This window comes from Hippocampus guttulatus, chromosome 22 (assembly GCF_054856545.1).
Source record: "Hippocampus guttulatus isolate MCC_2025c chromosome 22, RoL_Hgut_1.0, whole genome shotgun sequence".
Lineage (NCBI taxonomy): Eukaryota > Metazoa > Chordata > Actinopteri > Syngnathiformes > Syngnathidae > Hippocampus > Hippocampus guttulatus.
The window spans coordinates 1038920-1063827 of NC_141282.1; the positions used below are offsets into that span (position 1 = coordinate 1038920).

Below are 24908 nucleotides of genomic sequence, written 5' to 3' on the forward strand. Positions count from 1 at the left end.
CCCTATGGCGTCGATATATATTGGAGAATTTGAAAAGGGATGAGGGGTGTTCAATTCTCTGCGAACGCGCTTAAGAATGCTAGGTTGTGGAACGGAAATGTCTTTATGCGATGTAAGGGGAACAACCAAAATGGGGTAAATAGTCGACACCAGGGCGCAACGTCCAGTCCAGGCTACTGGGAGGACGTTGAACAGTCTGGCGTTGCCGCAGTACCACCACACGTCTGCTCGGCCTTTCGTCAGTTGGTTGGAGCCATCTGAGTCGCTTGTGGTCACGACCGATCTGCACATAGAAAGAGGTATCTGGCCTACATCCTTGTGTCTCGCCATTGCAGAACTATCCTTCTGAAAACAAGTGCTGTTGAGCTGAATGTGTCTGGCATTAAATGTCGGTGCGTGTGCGCTGGCGGGTGATAATGGGTGGATCGCATCCCATTTCTGGCACGACTGGGGGGGAACATCTTGTGACATAACAGGTAAAATGCATGAGGCTCCTAGGTCGTCATCTATTGGTGGGGTCACTAGATACATCATTGGTCTGGACACCATACACACTAAGCAGTCAGTGTCGTTGTACGCCTCACGAGCTGCTACAGCTCTCTCCATCCATGAATTGGAGTTTAGGTCAATCACTCCTGTCGCTATACTAAATGTGTCTTCTAGGGTAAAGTCTGCCGTAAATTGTGCTCTAACATTAGGCTTTTGGTCTGTCAGAACCATTCCTGGTCGGTGTCTTGGCGCTGTCTTTGAAAAGGTTTGGCAAATGCGAATGGGATACCATGTAACTGAGTCTGCATATGGTGTCAACAAAAGATTCAAGCAATTTCGATAGATATACATTACGTCTGATCCAGAGAATGACTGTGTGTAGGTCTGCAATTTAGTGATGTTAATTTCCCTCCAGTCAACCGTCAGAGCTAACCGTGCATTGTCAGTACCTAAAGCCCCTACTCTCACCATAGTCATACTGTCAGCTAGCCTTCCGCATTCTGAAGGAAAAGGGTGGGCGGAACATGAAATTTGCCAATCCTGACCGGTGTATGCCACAGTTGAGTAATATGACCATTTAACAGAAGATAGATAATAATTATACTTCGGTGCCCAAGTGCATGAAAACATTGTGCATGCGTCAAATTCAAAAGTTATTTGGGTGTTTCCTATCATATGCAAGCAGATGCCCTCTCTGGTGGAGGCTGAGGAGGAGAGTCTTCCACCGTATCCCACGGTGGTATAAGTGATAGCTTTGGGAGTGGGGCAGTGTTCGTTCGACAAGAGGGGAGTTTCTCGCCTGGTGGATGCGAGTTGCACAAGCAACAAACCGATCAAATACTTGGCGATCATCGTCGGTGGATACTTTGAGTGTGACGACAATTTTAGGGCAGACTACTTGAATTCAGGGTGAGTCGCTGGGATTGCTGTGTGTGTGGTTTTTTTATTTTTTTTTCTTCAAGATGTGAGCTCAGCTGCTGTTGGATTGCAGTTTTCCTGGGTGGAAGTTGCTCCTGCGTTGTCTGTTGCTGGGTTCAATCTGGAATCGTCTGTCTCTGTTCGGGATTCGTCGAGCGTTGTTTCGAAGTCGTCAGGCGTTGTAGTCGTCCCAGGCTGGTCTCCCTGGCTGTTGATGTGATGGAAGCTGATCCCTGTGGGGCCTCGAGCTGGTCTGGTAGACGTCAAGTGGAACCACGTGTCTCCCTTTCCTTGCAGGCGAACCGCAGATGAAGTCCTCTCCGTCACCTTGTATGGACCCGTCCACCTGGGTTCCGACCACTTCCTTTTCAGAACCTTTAACCACACAAGTTCACAAACATTCATTAGCGGTGGAGCATCGGCCTGTTTTTCGGTCAGGCTGGAGAACGTAAAGGTCAGCTGTCGCAGCCCAGGCGGTCCCTCCACCTGCGATTCCTCCAGTGGAGCTGTTGGTGCCGGAAACGGTCTGTTGGTATGACATTCAAATGGTGTCCACCCTTTGGCTGAATTTAGTGACATCCTAAATTCATTAAGGCAATTGGGAGAGCCTGTACCCAATTTAGCTTAGACGATGCTAATGCTTTTGCTAATTTTTCTTTGATGTTCCTGTTCATTCTTTCAACTTGACCTTGGGACTGTGGGTGGTACACTGAACCAAAAGAGTGTTTTAAACCCAGGGCCTTCTCTACTTCTTGTAGATGTTTGTTTTTGAAATGAGTTCCGTTATCGGACCTGATTTTCTTTGGGAACCCATGAGTTGGAATGTAATGATTGATCAAATGTTTAGCCACAACGTTCGCTGTTTCCGTTTTGCATGGATAGGCTTCTGGCCATCCTGAAAAAGAATCCACTATTACCAACAAATACCTGTATCCTGACACTGGTTTGATCATGTCAGTGAAATCCATCGAAACCACTTGACCAGGAGCAGTCACGTCCGGATCGTGAGTGCCCTGTGGTGGCTTCGTCGTAGGCATGCTGTTGTACCTGCTACAAACACTACAGTCCTGTAGTTCACTTTTTACAATCGTTCTCATGAAAGGGTGCCACCAGGTGTGGAGTCGTCTCAGTGTTTCATCCACGCCTACATGGCACACTCCATGGGCTTCACTTATCAACTGTTTCAACTGTTTTTGTGGTGGGATGCATCTCCCATCCTTTTTCCATATTGCATTATCACTCTTTGCACCCCCTTTCGACTTCCACACACTCTTTTCTTCTGGACTGGCTTGCTCTTGCCACAACTTGACCGTATCCTCATTCACCTCTTCCCTATCGGTTAATTCATTCTCACTGATCATTAGTTGCAATGTGGGAAGATGATAGCCTGCTGCCTCTTTCGCCGCCTTATCAGCCGAATCATTTCCTTTTGCTACAAAGTCTGAGCGTTTGGAATGTCCTTTGCATTTAATGATGGCCACTGCTTTGGGCAGCATTAAGGCATCTCGCAATGCTAGGATGTCTTGATGATGCTTAATTGGCGTTCCTACAGCAGTCACAAAATCATTTCGTTGCCACTCAGCCAGAGCCGTGTGTATTACCACGTGCACATATGCTGAGTCAGTGTAAATGTTGGCAGTTTTTCCCTGGGCTAGCATTAAAGCTGTTTGAACCGCAATCAGTTCAGCTCTCTGTGCTGATTGAGGACCTGTTAGTCTTTTTGCTACTACCGTCTTGAAGTCGTCATCCGTCATTCGTGTCACAGCGAATCCCGACTGCAGTCCTTTTTCTCCTTTGAAGCAACAGCCATCTGTAAACAGTATCATGTCTGGATTATTCAATGGTGTCTCATACAGTTCTTCTCTGAGCGTGTTTTCGTCCACTATCCGCTGTGTGCAGCAGTGTGGTTTTCCTTCCATCATTCCTTCGGCCATGTTGACGCCTTCGTGCGTAAACAAGATGTGGGGTTGGGTTAGTATTGTCTCGATTTTTCTTTGTCTCCCTCCTGTCATGGTGAATGCCTGGCTTGTGACGTATTGTACAGTGCTGTGTGATGTGCGGATAGTGAGTGGATGATGTAAAACTATGTGCGATGTTTTCTGAACGAGCCGAGCAAGAGCTGAGGCAAAAGCCGCACATAAAGGATGTCGTTGTTCATATTTGTCAAGTGGAGTGGATGCATACAAGCAAGTGTATCGTTCACCAACTCCCCCTTTCTGAAAAAGCACAGCAGACACACTGCTTGATTTTTCAGACACATCAAGAAAGAACATTTTGGTGTAGTCTGGAATGGCCAACGAGGCCGCAGAGGAAAGAAACTGTTTCAAGCTGATAAACGATTGGTCTGCATCAGAAGTCCAGGTAAGAGAGTGAGTTAAGTTTTGCATGCCTTGGTCATTAACCATGGCGCGCAAAGGACGTGTGAGTTCAGCGAAGTCTGGAACATGGTGTCGAGAATAATTACAAAGTCCCAGGAAGGCAAGCATTTGCTTGACATAGGTGGGTTTGGGATGGTGCAAGATGTCATCCTTGTGTGAAGGTGACATGCCTGTCCCGTGTCTCGAAATGAGCCGCCCAAGGAATGAAACTTGAGGGCGTGCGATTTGAAGTTTGCTCTTCGAGCATTTCAAGTCAAGTCAAGTCAAGTCAACAGTATTTATAGAGCACTTTCAAACAGCCATCGCTGCATACAAAGTGCTGTACATGGAGCAATTTAACATGCACAATAAACAGTAAGACAAATCGGTAATAAAGGCGGTAGAAAGCACCAAACAGTAAAACCAAGAACAAATCTAAGTCATGCTGAGTCGAATGCCAAAGAATACAAGTGAGTTTTGAGGAGGGTTTTGAAGATGGGCAGCGAGGAGGCTTGCCGAATGTTTAGTGGGAGGTCATTCCAGAGAGAGGGACCAGCAACAGAAAAGGCTCGATCCCCTCTGAGCCTCAGTTTAGTTCTTGGTACTTCTAATAAAGTCTGGTCCACAGACCTGAGGCGCCGGGCAGGTGTGTAGGGGCGGATGAGCTCAGAGAGGTAAGGTGGCGCGAGATTATTCAGAGATTTGAAAACAAATAAGAGGATCTTGAAAATAACTCTAAAATGAATGGGGAGCCAGTGAAGGGATGCCAGAGTAGGAGTTATGTGCTCCCTCTTACGAGTACCAGTCAAGAGGCGAGCGGCGGCATTCTGGACCAGCTGAAGGCGCTTAATGGAGGACTGGCTGACTCCAAAGTAAAGGGCATTGCAGTAATCGAGCCGGGATGTGACAAAGGCATGAATTACCATCTCAAAGTGTTCATGTGAGAGGAGAGGTTTTATTTTGGCCAGCTGTCTAAGGTGAAAGAAGCTGGATTTAACAACGGCACCAATTTGCCGATCGAGTTTGAAATCACTGTCCAGTTTAAGGCCCAAGTTTGAGACTGTTGACTTAAGATAAGGAGACAGGGGGCCCAAGTCTACAGGATGGAATGTACAAGGGCCACTGGGACCAAACAATATCACCTCTGTCTTCTTTTCATTGAATCTCAAGAAATTTTGTGCCATCCAGGTTTTGATTTCTTCCAGACAGGATAGGAGTGGCCTTAATGAGAAGGCGTCTTTCTTGCTCAGTGGGACATAGATTTCAAGCCAATCGTTGCCAAGTGAGCAAGCAGAGATTGTGTGGCTTCAACACACACAGTTTCAGAAGGAGCAGCCAGCAGAATGTCATCAACATATTGGATCAATAGTACTCCGGCTGAGAGAATTAGTGGCGCCAAAAGTTGCTTCAAATAGGCATTGAACAGGCCTGGAGAGAGAACAAAGCCTTGTGGCAGTCGGTTGTACGAATAGCACTCACCATTCCATGTGAATGCGAAATACTCCATCATGGAGTCATCAAGCGGGATGCAAAAGAAAGCATTCGCCAAGTCTATACAAGTGAAATGAGTGTGGGATGGTGCAAGTTGAGATAAGGTAGAATGCGGGTTGGGAACAGGCAAGGTAGGTGTCAAGACAGCAGCATTGATGGCGCGTAGATCGTGAATCATGCGGTATTTTCCGGTATTCTTTTTCTCTACGGGTAGGATGGGAGTGTTATATCGCGAACGCGGAATTTTGCATAGAACACCCGCTTTCAGCAACCCATCAATTGTGTCTGTTATACCGAGACGCCCCGATTCTTTAGTTGGATACTGTGGAATATAAATCGGCTCGGGTTTTATTTGAAAAATGACTGGAGTGACGTCGCATCGTCCCACGTCTGTTGAGTCGGTGGCCCACAAGTGCTGTGGAAGTTGTTCGAGCATGGATGCAGCGAGATCACTATCGGTCATTTCTCTGCCATGATGCCTGTCCAAAAGATTATGTTCAAGAACTGAAAAGGGATAAAATGCATCAGATTGGATCCAGTAGGCATCGAGAGATTTGGAATACAACAGGTTTTCGTGTATTGTTTCATACCAATCAGTCGCCGTTGTACACTCCCTCACGAATGGACCAAGATCCTTGGCTGTGTGTCGTGGAGAAACCATCAGCGAGACATGTGGATGGCAGGGTGGCATATACGGGTCGGACGGATCTGCCATCATGTACCATTTTTGTTGTTCGTCTGTCAGGTCATGACGGTGGAATGACGCGCTCCAGTGTCGACCATGAAAGGTAGAGAAGTTCCTCCTACCGTCAAGTTGATCATCGGTTCCTGCAGACCGCGGCTAGTGGATCCAGGGCCCCATCATTGCGAATATTGACCGGCAGTCGGTGGCAGGTATTGTTGGTTTGGTGGTTGAGGAAGGCCAGGTTGCAGAGGTGGCATGACAGTCTGTTGTGGTGGCTCGTTATAGGATTGTTGGTTGTAGTCTCCCCTGCCACGTGACTGTGCGTAGCCTCCGCTGTCGTAGCTCCTTTGTTGTCCTCTGCCTCTGCCCCCACCCCATCTTTGTCCTTGTGGTCTGGCTCGGCAGTCACGTGCCCAGTGGCCCATTTTGCCACAGTTAAAACATTTTCCTTGGTCACCAGGGGGCGCTCTCCGGCCCTTGAATGGCCCCGACTGATACATCATGCACTCAGAAAAGACAGAAGGTGATGAGGTGTTAGCAGCCGGTGGAGTCACGGGCTCCTCCTTTTTCTGCAAGCTTTGGAGCTGCATAATAGTCAATTGGGATTCAACGTTCTTTCGCTTTTCATTTTTTGTTTCGTTATCTTTACTATGTCTCCGTAGATGGTGCTTCAGGTGAGACAGCCAGCGAGCGTGGTCAGCGCCAGGGAGATCAGGGTTTGATTCCATGGACTGGACTACGGATTTGGGAACCCCTTTTAGCACAGCCGCCCGAAATACTTGGGAATAAAGAGAGGAATCAGTGGGTTGATGACCTGTTTTTAGCGCAAAATCGACTTGAGCGCGATCAATAAATACTGCCGCATCCTCATCCGACTTTGGAGCAAACATCAAGTCAGAGATAACGACCTCGGGTATGGGGAACAAAGCATCTAATGCTGTCAGTATTTTCATAAACTGTGTGCTAGTAAGTGCGATGTTGTCCATAATGTCTGTAAGTCCCGATTGTTTAAAAAGAGTCTCTAACTGAGACAGCGGGCACGATTGCGTCATCAATGCTCTTACGTCACCTGCTGTGAGAATTTGACCTGTCGTGGCGCGCTGGACGGCTTTCAGCCAGCTCTCTCCACCATTCTGCATGGGAGGAAGTTTCTGCAACATCAGACTGAGGTCAGAGGGGGTGAATGGTTTATAATACATTGCTTGACATCCCGACACAGGGTCCACCTTGGATATCATGGGAGCTTGGAAAGCAATCCCTCCCATAGAACGAGTGTACATGCCTCGCGGGCTCTGTGAAGCATCTGCATGTAATGAGGTGTCGATTTCAGTGTCGCGATGTACTCAGTGGTGAGTCTGGATGTGTATCTTTAAGGCTCTGTAACTCGCTTTTCATGTCAGTCATCTCCTTCTGCAGCTGGGACATGTATAGGTGTGTATTCACAGTCGCCATATCCTGTCGTCGTTCCCCCTCCTCTATCTCCTTCTGTCTCTCTCATCTCGAGCCTCACGGCTGCGTCTCATCTCTTCCTCTTCCTGTCTGTGTGCTTTCTCCTCTGCGTCTTTCAAGAGTGCGAGTAGCTCGTCACTAACATTCCTCGGCACTTCCCGATGTCTTGTCAACTAACTTTTAAATTTTATAGCTCTGTCTAGCAATTGTCGCGGCTCACGCCTGTATTTCATTAGTTCGTCAAATTCTTTTTGTATCATGTCGATTGAAGCAGTGACTCCTGCAGCCAGCGAGTCCGCAGCTGTCTGTCTGGTCGGATCAGAAGGTGGTCGACCCGCAGCGCCAACTCCATCCCAGTCCACTTGTAGGCTGCCTCCATAAACTGACAAGATAGGACAAACTGGTACAGATGTATCTTTAAGCATTTGTTTTACGTTTGCATAAGGTGAGTCGGTGAAAGGGTTAATAGGCACACTTTGTCGCCGCACGGCAGACTCACAATAGGATGGCGGCGCAGAGGGCAGCTGCTTGACTCCCACACTTTCTGTCTGAGATTCTTTTCTTGACTGTTTTACAGCATAGCCCATTGCCAACAGTCTGGCATTTTTTGTCCATTTTTCAACTTTCTTTAGACTTCCTCTCACCTTCCTGCCTCTCGGAGACAACTTGTTTGTTCTTTTCACATCTTCCTCCAATTTTTCCTTTTTATTCAAACATGCTTTTTCTACTTCTTTCATCAGAGTCACCAAGCACGCAGCCGAAGACATCGGCGGGAACCAGCCCTTGTCACAACATTCTCTCACCCACTCTCTCAGTTCATCCCTTTTTTCTTCCCTACTTTTCTCTGGCAAAGCGCCCACACACACACTACATGCACTTCTCACTTGATCACTCAGCAGCACACTACGGCCATGGTTTGGAATAACACGGGTATCGAACCACTCCAACTCCCTATCGAATTCCCCATCCATCTTTATACTTTAACAACACAAAACAAATTACAAACAAGGACACGACACACAGATTACAAATAAAGACACGACACACAGATTACAAACAAAGACACGACGCACAGATTACAAACTCCTCTTCTCCCCTCCTCTTTTTATTTTATTAGCGGCCTTATTTATTTAATTAACGTCACACAAATGGAGGTCAATTCTTTCCATATCAATCTCGCCCTTCCTTTTGCTGTAAATTGAAATGTGTGACTCCCTTTATTCTTTTTCCCGGGAACCCCTTTTATTCGCGAACTGCAGTATTTAATATCCGTGAACTTCGTTGTCCACAAACTTCTGACTCACGAACCTCTTTATTCGCGAACCTCTTTATTCGCAAATCTCTGTACAAGTGAATTCTCCTGTATTCTCTTTATGATCTTATTAAATTTGAGGAATTCCTGTTTCCAAGATTCTTGACAGAACGAAACAACCCCGCCTAAAATAAGATCAGTCTTAAAATCAACTCGTCTTCCTCGAGGAATTCTAGTCTCTAGGATTCTTAACAGAACGAGACAACCTCCCTGAAGATGAGTTTTTCCTTTCCCTTTTTCCTTATTCTCTTGTACTTCACTTGTATTTCTCTTATTCTCTTATTCTCTTGTACTTCTCTTCTTTACCGGTTATTTTAGGCCTTTGGTTTAAGCCGCAAAACGAAGAATTATTACTCCTATAACTCGATAATTCGAGCGGAGTACACCCAGTAATACGTTTAAATGGGTTTAAACCGTAAAATGAGGAATTATTATTTCTAGAACTCAGAATTAGAACGAAATACACCTAGTAATACGTTTAAACAGGTTTTCTCAATTACCAGCCCCAAACTAATTTGGTCTCAAATCAAACGTGAAGCATCACACCATATCAGTCAACAGGGCAGAAAATCAATCGAGAGGATAAATGTCCTCTTACCTTATCAATTATGGCGCGCCGAAATTCTGCCTGTTGACCGACAATCAGCTCGAATCACGTCGGGGTCACCAATTGTTGGAGCATGATCAAACAGGGGGAAGCGTGTTGTTGTCGACACGGCGGGATCCCTTGACTGTTCTCCACTTCCCCAGGTCCTCCGCGTGTTCGTTTGATTCGGGCTGAGTTGATGTGCAAAAGTCAGAGGCTGGAAATGGAGAAGTTCTTGCAAGATGTTTTACTGAACGTTCAGGGCACAACACGAATCGATTCGGGCTCCTGTGAGTCTCAGATTTCATCACGAAGCCCCGAGCAACATAGGTGATATCTTCAAGCTGAAGAAAGGGAATTGTAGGGTAGGAGATATATTGCAGAACACTTCACAGAAAACGCTTCTCGAAACGACGTCCAGCACGCCAAACACACACTTATGGAATATACTTTGGTGGAGTTATGTCAAAACCAACACGTTTATTAGCGTTGCAACAACAAATGGATAATAATTGATAATTGAGTGTTGACAACTAATTTCATTATAAATTTGTTTTGTCGTTTAATAATTACATCAGTCGCCCGCTGTGCCGCACGGTTATTTGGTCAGTCAGCCGCTGTATTCTTGTGCTGTGGGACCCACAACCAGCTTTCATGGGTCTAACATGACATGGTCTTCTCCAAACCAGTGCTTTGCAGTTATTTTGTGTTATGCAATTACAAGTTATTCTAGTGTGGCCAAAATTGCTAATACATTGCTGGGCTGAGGCAGCGGCTCGGAATTTAAGATCACTGGTCTGCTAAGGTCAAACTGCATGCCTTTTTTGTTGCACTGTCAGACGACCAGATAAATATCATTTTGTCTTGGACTGGGCAAGACCGTCACCGACCAGTGTGATTTGTTTATGTCCTTGGTGTATGACGCCTCTAAATTCAGCTGGGATTGACCTCATCTCTACCCTAAACCTGTGGACAAGCGCTGTTGAAAATGGATGGATCGGATTCAAAAAGACAAATGAAGATAATATATTTAGATCACTGTTAAGATCTTAAGCAACAAGAAAAGGTTAAATGAGAGTAATAAACATTTGTCCCTCAATGTTCTCTTCTCAGAGCAGTAAAATTATATGCTATGCAATTATGGAAATGACTTAAGATTTATTATGATAGCTACTCCACGTCTCGATAGTGATTCCCTGAACCTCTGTGAAGGTTTGACCCCGGGATGTCGAAAGTATATTTGTTGTCACTGTTTTTCAATTTCTTCTTTTTGATGCTGTTGTTCAAATTTCTTCTTTCTTTTCCAACAGAAAAAATATGATGAAGCAGATCAAGACTGCAAACATGGTAAGCATTACAGTACTGTTTACCTTTTAAGATAAAACTGTAAGGATTCCGAGATCAAAATTGGCTTAATTTCACAGCAGGGTTGGCCCGGTGGTCGAGTGATTAGAGGTCGTGTGCTCAATCCCGGCTCCGGCCTTCCTGTGTGGAGTTTGCACGTTCTCCCTGTGCCTGCGTGGGCTTTCTCCGGGTAGTCCGGGTTCCTCCCACATTCCAAAAACATGCATGGCAGGCTGATTGAACACTCTAAATTGTTTCTAGGTGTGAGTGTGAGCGCGGATGGTTATTTGTCTCTGTGCGCCTTGCAATTGGCTGGCAACTGGTTCAGGGTGTCCCCTGTCTACTGCCCAAAAACAGCTGGGATTGGCTCCAAGCACCCCCCGCTACCCTAGTGAAGATAAGCCGGTTTGGAAAATTCATGGATGGATGCTTAAGAATCCTGTTTTACTTCAGTTTGAAGGCATTCTTTGACCAGAATATTGACAGGCAATATAACACTATATATATATACAGTGTATAGTTTTTTTTTTTGCTTGGCTATCGACGAAGGCGGACACTTTTGCTTTCTGCTCCTGTCCCCCCACCCCCACCATTACCCGCTCGCCACTCAGTCCATGTGCTGTCTTTGTCAGACTTTTCGTATTCTTGTCGTATTTTCGTCCTAAAACCAAACATGTAATTGGTTGGCTGGTCTCTCGATGCCATCGACAAAATTTTCTAGACGAGAAAAGCAGGCAGTGGGGAGCCTACTTGCCCCTTGGGGACTTTTGCTGCTGGGTACACCCTAGATCCTTGGAGGAAGAGGAGAATGGTGTTTATGTCTTGTGACCTATTGTAACTGTCATATGCTTGTGCAGGAGTTTTTTGCCTAACTCAAATTATCCTCAAAATTAGGGTAGTTCGAGTGTGTTTTTTTTCTCCCCTCTCCCTCACTTATGGTTTCTTTCTGACTTCCAGGTTGAGTGAACGCTGTCGCATTTTGAATGCCGCTGCTCAACCCGTGTTGTTTTGTGTTTTTTGTTATTGTAAAGTGTCCTTAGGTGTCTTGAAAGGCACTTATAAATAAAATGTATTATTATTATTATTATTATTACTAAAGCATTCCCCACACACGAACCTCGCCCCCCCAAAAGCTCAGGTTCTCCCGAACCCTTAATCCGATTTTCTAAACTCTATGTCTGTTTTACTCAGGTTGAAGTGGCCGTTGAAATGTGTGTTTTGTTTGGGTGTGACACTCAGTTTCAGTTTTTAATGCTTGAAATGCATTTTCAGGCCGAGCTGAGCACGTTTTCTGAGTTTGAATGTATCTTCATAGGAATGAGTTGTGTGGTCAAATTAATGCTCATTTAGGCTTCAGGAGGTCAACCTGAACTAAATACATGTTGAAATGTGTGCATACGTCCTTTGGTTTAGGCGTGACACTCAATTAGAGTTTTATTGCTTTAAATGCATTTTCAGGCCGAGCTGAGCACGTTTTCTGAGTGTGAATGTATCTTCATAGGAATGACTTGTGTGGTCAAATTAATGCTCATTTAGGCTTCAGGTCAACCTGAACTAAATACATGTTGAAATGTGTGCATAAGTCCGTTGGTTTAGGCGTGACACTCAATTTGAGTTTTATTGCTTTAAATGCATTTTCAGGCCGAGCTGAGCACGTTTTCTGAGTTTGAATGTATCTTCATAGGAATGAGTTGTGTGGTCAAATTAGTGCCCATTTAGACGTCTGGAGGTCATCCTGAACTAAATACATGTTGAAGTGTGTGCACAAGTTCTTTGGTTTAGGCGTGACACTCAATTTGAGTTTTTATTGCTTTAAATGCATTTTCAGGCCGAGCTGAGCTTTGAATGTATCTTCATAGGAATGAGTTGTGTGATCAAAATAATGGTGATTTAGGCTTCAGGAGGTCATCCTGAACTAAATACATGTTGAAGTGTGTGCATAAGTCCTTTGGTTTAGGCGTCACACTCAATTTTAGTTTTTATTGCTTTAAATGCGATTTCAGCCCGAGCTGAGCACGTTTTCTGACTTTGAATGTATCTTTATAGGAATGAGTTGTGTGTAAAAATAATGGTGATTTAGTCTTCAGGATGTCATCCTGAACTAAATACATGTTGAAGTGTGTGCATAGGTCCTTTGGTTTAGGCGTGACACTCAATTTGAGTTTTTATTGCTTTAAATGCGATTTCAGCCCGAGCTGAGCGCGTTTTCTGACTTTGAATGTATCTTTATAGGAATGAGTTGTGTGTAAAAATAATGGTGATTTAGTCTTCAGGATGTCATCCTGAACTAAATACATGTTGAAGTGTGTGCATAGGTCCTTTGGTTTAGGCGTGACACTCAATTTGAGTTTTTATTGCTTTAAATTCATTTTCAGGCCGAGCTGAGCACGTTTTCCGAGTTTGAATATATCTTCATGGGAATGAGTGTGTGATCAAAATAATACTCATTTAGGCTTCAGGAGGTCATGCTGAACAAAACACGTTGAATTTTTTGCACAAGTCCTTTGGTTTAGGCGTGACCCTCAAAAGCTGAGCACGTTTTCTGAGTTTGAATATATCTTCATAGGAATGAGTTGTTTGATCAAAATAGTGGTGATTTAGGCTTCAGGGGGTCATCCTGAACAAAATACATGTTGAAGTGTGTGCATAAGTCCTTTGGTTTAGACGTGACACTCAATTTGAGTTTTTATTGCTTTAAATGCATTTTTTAGGCCGAGCTGAGCAGGTTTTCTGACTTTGAATGTATCTTAATAGGAACGAGTTGTGTGATCAAAATAATGGTGATTTAGGCTTCAGGAGGTCATCCTGAACAAAATACATGTTGAAGTGTGTGCATGAGTCCTTTGGTTTAGGTGTGACACTCAATTCGAGTTTTTATTGCTTTGATTGCATTTTCAGGCTGAGCTGAGCACGTTTTCTGATTTTGAATATATCTTCATAGGAATGAGTTGTTTCTCATGGTCTCACCACCCGTGGGAGTGGTCAAAGGGGTCGGGTGCAATGCGAGCTGGGCGGCAGCCAAAGGCGGGGACCCTGGCGGTCCGATCCTCGGCTGCAGAAGCTAGCTCTTGGGACATGGAATGTCACCTCTCTGGCAGGGAAGGAGCCCGAGCTGGTGTGTGAGGCAGAGAAGTTCCGACTGGATATAGTCGGACTTGCCTCCACACGCAGCCTGGGTTCTGGTACTAGTTCTCTCGAGAGGGGTTGGACTCTCTTCCAGTCTGGAGTTGCTCATGGTGAGAGGCGCAGAGCAGGTGTGGGCATGCTCATTGCCCCCCGGCTCAGTGCCTGTACATTGGGGTTCACACCGGTAGACGAGAGGGTTGCTTCTCTCCGCCTTCGGGTGGGGGGACGGGTCCTGACTGTTGTTTGTGCATATGCACCAAACAGCAGCTCAGCATACCCACCCTCTTTTGGAGTCCTTGGAGGGTGTGCTGGAGAGTACTCCTGCTGGGGACTCCCTTGTTCTACTGGGGGACTTCAATGCTCACGTGGGCAATGACAGTGAGACCTGGAGGGGCGTGATTGGGAGGAACGGCCCCCCCGATCAGAACTCGAGTGGTGTTTTGTTGTCAACTGATCACCACCTGGTGGTGAGTAGGCTCCGATGGTGGGTGAAGATGCCGGTCCGTCCTGGCAGACCCAAACGTATTGTGAGGGTTTGTTGCGAGCGTCTGGCGGAATCCCCTGTCAGAAGGAGTTTCAACTCCCACCTCCGACAGAGCTTTTCCCATGTTCCGGGGGAGACGGGGGACATTGAGTCCGAGTGGACCATGTTCCGTGCCTCTATTGTTGAGGCGGCCAATCTGAGTTGTGGCCGTAAGGTGGTTGGTGCCTGTCGTGGCGGCAACCCTCGTACTCGCTGGTGGACACCAGCAGCAAGGGATGCCGTCAAGCTGAAGAAGGAGTCCTATCGAGCCTTTATGGCCTGTGGGACCCCAGAGGCAGCTGACGGGTATCGACTGGCCAAGCAGAACGCAGCTTCGGTGGTCGCCGAGGCAAAAACCCAAGCGTGGGAAGAGTTCGGTGAGGCCATGGAAGCCGACTTCCGGACGGCTTCGAGGAAATTCTGGTCCACCATCCGACGTCTCAGGAGGGGGAAGCAGTGCACCACTAACACTGTGTACAGTGGGGATGGGGCGCTGCTGACTTCGACTCGGGACGTTGTGAACCCGTGGGCAGAGTACTTCGAAGACCTCCTCAACTCCACCAACACGTCTTCCTTGGAGGAAGCAGAGTCTGAGGACCCTGAGGTGGGCTCTCCTATCTCTGTGGTTGAAGTCACCGATGTGGTTAAAAAGCTCCTCGGTGGCAAGGCCCCAGGGGTGGATGAGATCCGGCCGGAGTTCCTCAAGGCTCTGGATGTTGTGGGGCTGTCCTGGTTGACACGCCTCTGCAACATCGCGTGGTCAACGGGGAGAGTGCTTCTGGATTGGCAGACCGGGGTGGTAGTCCCTCTTTTTAAAAAGCGGGACCGGAGGGTGTGTTCCAACTACAGAGGGATCACACTCCTCAGCCTCCCTGGTAAGGTCTATTCAGGGGTGCTGGAGAGGAGGGTCCGTCAGGAAGTCGAGCCTCAGATTGAGGAGGAGCAGTGTGGTTTTCGTCCCGGCCGTGGAACAGTGGACCAGCTCTACACCCTTAGCAGGGTCCTCGAGGGTATGTGAGAATTCGCCCAACCAGTCTACATGCGTTTTGTGGACTTGGAGAAGGCGTTTGACCGTGTCCCTCGGGGAGTTCTGTGGGGGGTGCTTCGTGGGTATGGGGTACCGAACCCCCTGATACGGGCTATTCGGTCACTATACCACCGATGTCAGAGTTTGGTTCGCATTGCCGGCAGTAAGTCGGAATCGTTTCCAGTGAGGGTAGGACTCCGCCAAGGCTGCCCTTTGTCGCCGATTCTGTTCATAATCTTTATGGACAGAATTTCTAGGCGCAGCCGAAGCATTGAGGGCGTCCGTTTTGGTGGCCTTAGTATTGCATCCCTGCTTTTTGCAGATGATGTGGTGCTGTTGGCTCCTTCAAACAGGGCTCTCCAACTCTCACTGGAGCGTTTCGCAGCCGAGTGTGAAGTGGTTGGGATGAAAATCAGCACCTCCAAATCTGAAACCATGGTCCTCAGTCGGAAAAGGGTGGAGTGCCCCCTCCGGGTCGGGGGAGAGATCTTGCCCCAAGTGGAGGAGTTTAAGTATCTTGGGGTCTTGTTCACGAGTGAGGGCAGGAGGGAGCGAGAGATCGACAAGCGGATCGGTGCAGCGTCTGCTGTGATGCGGACGCTGTATCGGTCTGTCGTGGTGAAGAAGGAGCTGAGCCAAAGGGCGAAGCTCTCAATTTACCGGTCGATCTACGTTCCAACCCTCATCTATGGTCACGAGCTATGGGTCGTGACCGAAAGAACGAGATCCTGGATACAAGCGGCCGAAATGAGTTTTCTCCGCAGGGTGTCCGGGCTCTCCCTTAGAGATAAGGTGAGAAAGCTCGGTCATCCGGGAGCGGCTCAGAGTCGAGCCGCTTCTCCTCCACATCGAGAAGAGCCAGATGAGGTGGCTTGGGCATCTGATTCGGATGCCTCCTGAACGCCTCCCTGGTGAGGTGTTCCGGGCATGTCCCACCGGGAGGAGACCCCGAGGAAGACCCAGGACACGCTGGAGTGACTATGTCACCCAGCTGGCCTGGGAACGCCTCGGGATCCCCCAGGGAGAGCTGGAAGAAGTAGCTAGGGAGAGGGAAGTCTGGGCTTCCCTGCTAAAGCTGTTGCCCCCGCGACCCGGCCCCGGATAAGCGGTAGAAGATGGATGGATGGATGGAGGAATGAGTTGTGCGATCAAAATAATGGTGATTTAGGCTTCAGGAGGTCATCCTGAACCAAATACAAGTTAAAATGTGTGCATAATCCTTTGGTTAGGCATGACACTCAATTTGAGTTTTTATTGCTTTAATTGCTTTTTCAGGCTGAGCTGAGCACGTTTTCTGAGTTTGATTGTATCTTCATAGGAATGAGTTGTGTAGTCAAATGAATGCTCATTTAGGCTTCAGGGGGTCATCCTGAACAAAATACATGTGGAAGTGTGTATATAAGTCCTTTTTGAGGCGACACTCAATTTGAGTTTTTATTGCTTTAAATGTATTTTCAGGTCGAGCTGAGCACGTTTTCTGAGTTTGTATGTATCTTCATAGGAAAGAGTTGTGTGATCACATTAATGGTTTTTGGCTTCAGGAGGTCAACCTGAACTAAATACAAGTTGAAGTGGGTGCATAAATCCTTTGGTTTAGGCGTGACACTAAATTTGAGTTTTTATTGCTTTAAATGCATTTTCAGGCCGAGCTGAGCACGTTTTTTTGAGTTTGAATGTATCTACATAGGAATAAGTTGTGTGATCAAATTAATGCTTGTTTAGGCTTCAGGTCATCCTGAACTAAATACATGTTGAAGTGTGTGCATAACCCCCTGAGTGGCTGCCTCTCCAGCAGCGCATATCCCTGTTTTTGTTTTTTCTTCTTTTTTCTTTCTACCTACATTCTTGCTGCTGGAGGCTGTAAATTTCCCCAGTGTGGGACAAATAAAGGATATCTTATCTTATAAGTCCTTTGGCTTAGGCGTGACACTCAATTTGAGTTTTTATTGCTTTAAATGCATTTTCAGCATGAGCTGAGCACGTTTTCTGAGTTTGAATGTATCTTCATAGGAATGAGTTATGTGATCAAATTAATGCTCATTTAGGCTTCAGGAGGACATCCTGAACGAAATACATGTTGAAGTGTGTGCATAAATCCTTTGGTTTAGTCGTGACACTCAATTTGAGTTTTTATTGCTTTAAATGCATTTTCAGGCCGAGCTGAGGGCGTTTTCTGATTTTGAATGTATCTTCATAGGAATGAGTTGTGTGGTCAAATTAATGCCCATTTAGGCTTCAGGAGAACATCCTGAACTAAATACATGTTGAAGTGTGTGCATAAGTCCTTTGGTTTAGGCGTGACACTCAATTTGAGTTTTTATTGCTTTAAATGCATTTTCAGCCCGAGCTGAGCACGTTTTCTGAGTTTGAATGTATCTTCATAGGAATGAGTTGTGTGGTCAAATTAGTGCCCATTTAGACTTCTGGAGGTCATCCTGAACTAAATACATGTTGAAGTGTGTGCATATGTCCTTTTTTAGGCATGACACTCAATTTGAGGTTTATTGCTTTAAATGCAATTTCAGGCCGAGCTGAGCACGTTTTCTGAGTTTGAATGTATCTTCATAGGAATGAGTTGTGTGATCAAATTAATGCTCATTTAGGCTTCAGGAGGTCATCCTGGACTAAATTCATGTTGCAGTGTGTGCATAAGTCCTTTGGTTTCGGCGTGACACTCAATTTGAGTTTTTATTTCTCTAAATGCATTTTCAGGCCGAGCTGAGCAAGTTTTCTGAGTTTGAACGTATCTTCATAGGAATGAGTTGTGTGATCAAATTAATGCTCATTTAGGCTTCAGGAGGACATCCTGAACGAAATACATGTTGAAGTGTGTGCATAAATCCTTTGGTTTAGTCGTGACACTCAATTTTAGTTTTTATTGCTTTAAATGCATTTTCAGGCCGAGCTGAGGACGTTTTCTGATTTTGAATGTATCTTCATAGGAATGAGTTGTGTGGTCAAATTAATGCCCATTTAGGCTTCAGGAGGACATCCTGAACTAAATACATGTTGAAGTGTGTGCATAAGTCCTTTGGTTTAGGCGTGACACTCAATTTGAGTTTTTATTGCTTTAAATGCATTTTCAGGCTGAGCTGAGCTCGTTTTCTGACTTTGAATGTATCTTCATAGGAATGAGTTGTGTAGTTAAAAATAATGCTCATTTAGGCTTCAGGGGGTCATCCTGAACATAATACATGTTGAAGGGTGTACATAAGTCCTTTGGTTTAGGCGTGACACTTAATTTGAGTTTTTATTGCTTTAAATGCATTTTCAGCCCGAGCTGAGCACGTTTTCTGAGTTTGAATGTATCTTCATAGGAATGAGTTGTGTGGTCAAATTAGTGCCCATTTAGACTTCTGGAGGTCATCCTGAACTAAATACATGTTGAAGTGTGTGCATATGTCCTTTTTTAGGCATGACACTCAATTTGAGGTTTATTGCTTTAAATGCAATTTCAGGCCGAGCTGAGCACGTTTTCTGAGTTTGAATGTATCTTCATAGGAATGAGTTGTGTGATCAAATTAATGCTCATTTAGGCTTCAGGAGGTCATCCTGGACTAAATTCATGTTGCAGTGTGTGCATAAGTCCTTTGGTTTCGGCGTGACACTCAATTTGAGTTTTTATTTCTTTAAATGCATTTTCAGGCCGAGCTGAGCAAGTTTTCTGAGTTTGAACGTATCTTCATAGGAATGAGTTGTGTGATCAAATTAATGCTCATTTAGGCGCCACACTTTTTCATGGTTATTAATATTATTATTAATATCACTGCATAGGCAAGGCTCAAAATCCGCCTCATGTGAGCGTTTTTTTAAAAGATTTTCTTAATCTTGCTCGAGCATGACCTGATTTGTAGTCAGACGCCTTATGCATTGCGCCACGAACTCCACGAAATCAAACCACTTTGTCTCTGTTCTCCTGTGGGGGAATTTTCCGCTCCCAAAAAGTTATTACCTTTTTCAGTGTGGGATGGGCGCTTCTCTAAATCAGTGCACCTGCCTCCCCGACACACCTGCGAGTCTTTATCTCATCTGCCACTTGCAGCATAAAAGCCAGCCTGAGCAGCCACCCAGTGTCACTTCGTCAGAGGTCCTTCCTGCCGTGTCGACCACGCTGTACCGCTCCATCATTCCTGCACTCCTCGAATTAATAATAATAATGATGCATTTGATTTAAAAGCGCCTTTCATGCCACCCAAGGACACTGTACAGACAATAAGAAAATACAATGTAAAAATTAGTAAGCGAGATATTATATAAAAACAGGACATAAAATCATAAAAACATAGGAAATGGAAGAGGTATGTGTTGTAGGCAATCCTGAACAGGTGTGTTTTTAGAGGGGAGTTGAAAGTGGAAAGAGGTGTGCAGTTTTGGAGGTCCGGAGGTAGGTTGTTCCAAAGCTTTGGAGCAGCGTGACTGAAGGCTCTGGCTCCCATGGTGCTCAGGCGGGCAGGGGGCACTGACAGACGGAGGGAGGACGAGGATCTGAGGGAGCGAGAGGGGATATGCACCTGGAGAAGGTCGGTCAGGTAAGGAGGGGCCAGGTTGTGGATGGCCATTTATATATATAGAAGCAGTTTGTAATTGATGCGATATTGAACAGGGAGCCAGTGGAGCTGTTGGAGAACGGGGTGATGTGCTGCTGGGAAGATGTTTTTGTGATGATGCGAGCAGAGGCGTTTTGAACCAGCTGGATTTTATGGAAGGACTTTTGAGGTAGGCCAAAGAGGAGAGCGTTGCAGTAATCAAGGCGGGATGTGACAAGACTGTGGACAAGAATAGCAGTGGTGCGGGGGTGAGGGAAGGGTGAAGTCTGGTAATATTGCGGAGGTGGAAATAAGCAGTGCGGGTGATGGTGTTGATATGTGAGTGGAAGGTGAACATGCTATCCAGGATGACACCCAGACTCTTAACCTGGGGGGAGGGGGACACTAGGGAGCTGTCAATGTTGAAGGAAAAACTCTTTACTTTGGATAAAGTGGATTTGGTGCCAAGAAGGAGGACTTCAGTTTTATTAGCATTTAATTTAAGAAAGTTTGTTGTGAACCATGTTTTGAGTTCAGAGAGACAAAAGGTGAGGGAGTGGGGTGGGAGTATGGAGTTTGGCTTGCAGGAGAGGTAGAGCTGGGTGTCATCAGCAAAGCAGTGAAAGTGGATATTAAATTTGCGGAGGATATGGCCAAGAGGCAGGAGGTATATGATGAAGCGAAGGGGACCTAGGACAGATCCCTGTGGTACACCTGTGGTGACTGGGGAGGGCTTTGAGGTGAAGGATTTGAGCTGGACAAACTGAGTGCGGCCGGTGAGGTAGGAGTGGAATCAACTGAGGGGAGTGTGGGAGAGACCAATGGAGAAGAGTCTATTGAGGAGGATAGGGTGGGAGATTGTGTCAAAGGCGGCGCTCAAGTCTAAGAGGATGAGGATGGAGACTAAACCGGAATCAGATGCTATGAGGCCTCGCTTGGTGGGATGCCTCCACGTGGCGCGAGGGGGAACGCCGGGGGTCTCGAGCCCCTGCTGCGGCTGAATACCTACCAGCTGACGGGGAAGGAGAAGGGACCTCACCGGAAGGAGAGACACCCGATGCTCGCCCCGCCGGAACGGAGGGAAGTGGGAGTAGCCGCCCCACAACCCTCCTTAAACAAAAGTCAGGCGAGGGCCCTTTCAGGACCCGCACGTGGCGCGGCGAGGTGGGAAAACGGTTGATGGGGATGGTGAGAAGGAAGCGCAAGCAAGGCGGGATGGACAAAAGACATGTGGGAGGATGGGTGAAAGACAGACTGGTGGGGATTCACCCCCATCCAGGCCCTGGCAGTAAGAGGGGAGCGAGGATTAGAAACGATAAAAGAAGAGAGAGGAATGAAAGAAGGGGAGACAGGAGGAAAGGAAGGGCGGGACAGGAAGGGGGAAACAGAACTGAAGCTCGGGGTAAGAATGGAGAACGAGTGATCGTCACATGGAATGTGAGGCGATTGAGTGTGAGAGAAACATTTAGAAAGAGGTTGAGGAGAGTAGCAGAAAGAGTCAACAAAGAAAAATGGGAAGTGGTGCTGATGACGGAACTAAAGGCAGAAGAAGCCGGAGTGGTGTGGTTGGGTGAGGAGGAGGAACAGGTAGTGCTTGTTCATGGGAGGAAAGCCGGAGTGATGTTGAGGGGAACGGCATTGAGGATGTGGATAGAGGAAGGACAACAGAAGTGGCTGGGAGAGAGAGTGGTGGCGGTGGTGCTGGGAGGGCTCAGGCTGGTATCAGTCTACCAACCGAGCTGGGGAACGGATGAACGAGAAATGGAGAGATGCCGACGAGATATGGGGAGTCAGGTGGCGATGGGAGGGAGTGAAAGACTGGTGATTGGAGGAGACTTCAATGCAAGTGTGGGAACGAATGTGAAGATAGGAGGAGTGTGTGGGAGGCATGGGTTGGGGAGGATGAATGAAGCCGGAAGGGACCTAATAGAATGGTGTCAGGAGCACGATCTGGCATATGTTAACAGCTATAGGAGGTTAGAAGGAGGGGGACGTGGCGACACATGGCGAGTGGAAAATGGTATGAGTTGGATGGATTTCTGGTGAAAGGGAATGAGAGACACCGCATGGTGAAAAGGATGTGGACTATGAGCGAGTATGAATTGTCAGACCATAGGCCGGTGTGTATGAAGGTGAATGGGAAGTGGAAGAGATGGAGGACAGAAGAGAGGATCCAGAGGAGAGTGGTGCAAGCGAAGTGGGAGGTGTTGAAAGTGGAGGAGAAGAAAAGAGAATATGAGGAGAGGACAAGAGAGAAACTGGAGGAGTTGAACAAGGAAGGACTGGTAAAGGAGAGCGGGTGGACGGAGCTGGCGAAAATAATGGTGGAAACAGCAGTGGAGGTATGTGGAAGGGAGAGAAGAGAAATATCCAACCCTTGGACGGTAGGGAGAGAGGAGGAGATAGAAGAGGATATGGGAGAGGGTAGACAGAAGGAATAAGAAAATGGAGACACTGAATGCGAGGAGAAGGTTGAGAGTGAGGGCAGGAGGGAGAGGAGTGGGGGAGATGGAAGAAGAGCTCACCAGACTAAAAGCGGAAGTGAAGGAAACGCGAAAGGAATTGAAGAAGTTGCTGAGGAGGCTGGAAAGAGACTGGTGGGAAGGAGTGATTGAGGACTGTCAGGAAGCATGTTCTAGAGGGAGGCTTGGCGAAATGTACAAATGTTTGAGGAAGTTAAGAAAGAGGGATCAACTGGCCGCTCGGAGCACGACTGTGACAGCAAATGAGTTCAGGGAGCATTTTGACAGCGTGTCGAGGGAGAGGTATGAGGAAAAACTAAGAGTGATCGAAGAGGCAGTTCGAGGAGCCGTAGATCTCAGGGACGATAGTAGAGCGAGCGAAGCAAACAAGATCATGAATGAGGTGCCTGAGAGGGAGGAAATCATGGAGGCTGAGGGAGATACGAGAGTCGGCACCGGGAGAGGATGGGGTGAGAATAGGATATTTACGGAATGCGTGTGAGGAAGTGATAGAAAGAGTGATTAAGATAGTGAGGAAGATGTTTGAGCAGAGGGCGGACCAGTGGGATGGGAGTGTAAAAGTGGGACTGATGGTACCGTTACATAAGAAGGGGGACAGGAATGACAGAAATAATTACAGAGGAGTGTGCCTGCTGAGTATGTGCAGCAGAGTGTTAGGAAGAATGTTAGCGAAGCGACTGAGTTGGTGGGCCGAACACCTGAGGCTCCTTGACGAAAACCAAGCGGGCTTTAGGAAAGGGAGGTCCACAGCGGATGTAACGCAAATGATGGTACGCATACAGGAGGATGTAGAAGATTGTAAGAAGAGAGTGACTCAGGAAGGGGCGAAGGATATGAATGATGACGACTGGCCATGTGCAAGACATCACCGATCCTCTTTAACATCTACCATCAGGCGGTGATGAGGCAGGCACTGGCGGCGAGGAACCGAGATAACAGGGAGGAGAAAATGGTGGTGTGGAGGTGGATACCAGGAGGGTCATTCGCAGGTGAACATGGCTGGGAGAGAGGGAGCTCGGAAACAAAAGAAGTGAGTGTATCGAGCACCTTGTTTGCAGACGACACTACTATAGTGGGAACGAAAGGAGAGATACACAAGAGTGTAAGGAGGGTGAAAAGTGTGATGGAGGTGCTGGAGTTTGGAACGCAAGAGGGGGAGGAGATTAGAGTGTTAGGAAGCTCGACTGGTACTCAGGCAGACGTGGAAAAAAGGATCAAAAGGGCAGGAAAGCTATGGGGGAGTGTGAAAGGGTGGTTGAAAGGGACACGACTATCAAAGAGGTGGCAAGGGAGAGTAGTAGAGGCGTGTGTAGAGAGCAGCTTGCTGTATGACTGTCAGGTAAGAACGTGGTTGAAGAAGGATGTGGGAAAACTACAGAAGTGGATGGATAGGTGCTATAGGTATGTGTGGAGTGATAGGAATGGAGAACCACTGAGGCAAATGCAAGAAAGAGGAGTGAATATGTATGACGTGAGGAAAATGCTGGGAGTCAAATCCATTGAGTGGAAAATCGAGAGGCAAGTGTTGCAGAGAATCGGACATGTGATGCGTATGGGAAATGAAAGACTAACAAAAGCTATGGTAATGGGATGGTGGGAAGAACTGGAAGGAAGAGGGAAGAAGATGGGGCGCAAAAGGAAGACGGTGTTGTACTGGAAGAGAGTGATGAGGAATGCAGGAATGGACTGGACAGAGGTGGAAAGATTGACGAGTGACAGGGAAGGATGGAAGCGGAGAGTGAGCGAGCGAATGGATCACCTGTATAAATGGGAAAATCAGAAAGGTCACAGATATGAGGTGGGAAGGAACGAGGAAAGACTGGAAAGGAATGTTAGGAGAGTGAATGACGGGTTGGTATGTAGGTATGAGGGGTGCGGTAAAGTGTGCAGGAGTAGAGCTGGTCTAACCATGCACGAAAAACGCATACACCGCAGTAACGAGGAACAGGTAGAGTTTGAGTGTGGGAAGTGTGGGAGGAGGTTTGGGTCGAAAGGGAATAAAATAAGTCACGAAAGGAGTTGCACGGGAGGAGCGTATGAGGAGAAGGGAGAAAGGAGACAGTGCGGAGGGTGTGAAAGGTGGGTGACGAAAGCAAACTATGCCAGACACGTGAGAGGGTGTGAAAGAGTGGACAGAGAGAATGAGGTGGAGAGGGGAGGAGGGAGAAGGGAGGGAGCGGGCGTGGCATGTGGAGGGGAGGGGGTGGGGGGGGGACGAAGGGCGAATGGGGAGGGGGGTCGCGGAGGGAGAAGGGTGGCTTGCGGGAGGTGTGGGAAGGAAATGTTGGCGGGGAACCTTGCGAGACACCAACGGGATTCGTGCCGGGTGTGGGACCCGGGAGGGGGGGGCAAGTCCCTGACGGGGGCCGACTGCCCAGGATCGGATCGGAGATGCTATGAGGAGATAATTTACAATGCGGATTAGGGCAGTCTCTGTGCTGTGGCGGGGGCGGAAACCGGACTGAAAGGGTTCATAGAGAGAGTGAAGGGACAGGTGGGAGTGGAGTTGAGCAGCAACAGTTTTTTCTAGGATTTTCGAGATAAATGGAAGGTTGGAGATGGGGCGGAGCTTAACGAAGTTGTTGGGGTCAG

General features: G+C 47.1%; 1 pseudogene; it reads right to left on the reverse strand.

The window, feature by feature from the left end:
• Positions 1-6029: 6029 nt before the first annotated feature.
• Positions 6030-7246, reverse strand: LOC147185918 (uncharacterized; annotated as a pseudogene).
• Between the last annotated feature and the right edge of the window lie 17662 nt (positions 7247-24908).